The sequence below is a fragment of the Cebus imitator genome, unplaced genomic scaffold (genome assembly GCF_001604975.1).
Source record: "Cebus imitator isolate Cc_AM_T3 unplaced genomic scaffold, Cebus_imitator-1.0 Scaffold153, whole genome shotgun sequence".
In the NCBI taxonomy this organism is placed as follows: domain Eukaryota; kingdom Metazoa; phylum Chordata; class Mammalia; order Primates; family Cebidae; genus Cebus; species Cebus imitator.
The window spans coordinates 2,316,942-2,317,374 of NW_016107468.1; positions in this window are offsets into that span (position 1 = coordinate 2,316,942).

A 433-nucleotide genomic window follows, 5' to 3' on the forward strand; every position below is an offset into this window, starting at 1 on the left:
CACATGGGAAGACAGTTCTCAGTTCTTGGCTCAGGTGAGGATGCACTAATCTGTGCTCCACCCCCAATCCACAGGATCCCCAAGGAGTTCCATCTACTGCACCCTACTCTTGCAACGTCTCTGAAAACCCCATGCATTAGTCTTCATTTCATAGTCTCTTAAAAAGCCCCTTATCTCCTGAATTCAGCTAAATCTCTCCCCCATCAGAAGATTTGTTCCCATGGCTTGCAATCCCAGAACTTTGGGAGGCTGAGAGGGGCAGATCACCTGAGTTCAGGAGTTTGAGATCACCCTGGCTAAAATAGCAAAACCCCATCTCTATTAAAAACATACAAAAAAATTAGCTGGGCCTGGTGGCGCATGCCTGTAATCCCAGCTACTCAGGAGGCTGAGGCAGGAGAATCGCTTGAACCCGGGAGGCAGAGGTTGAGGT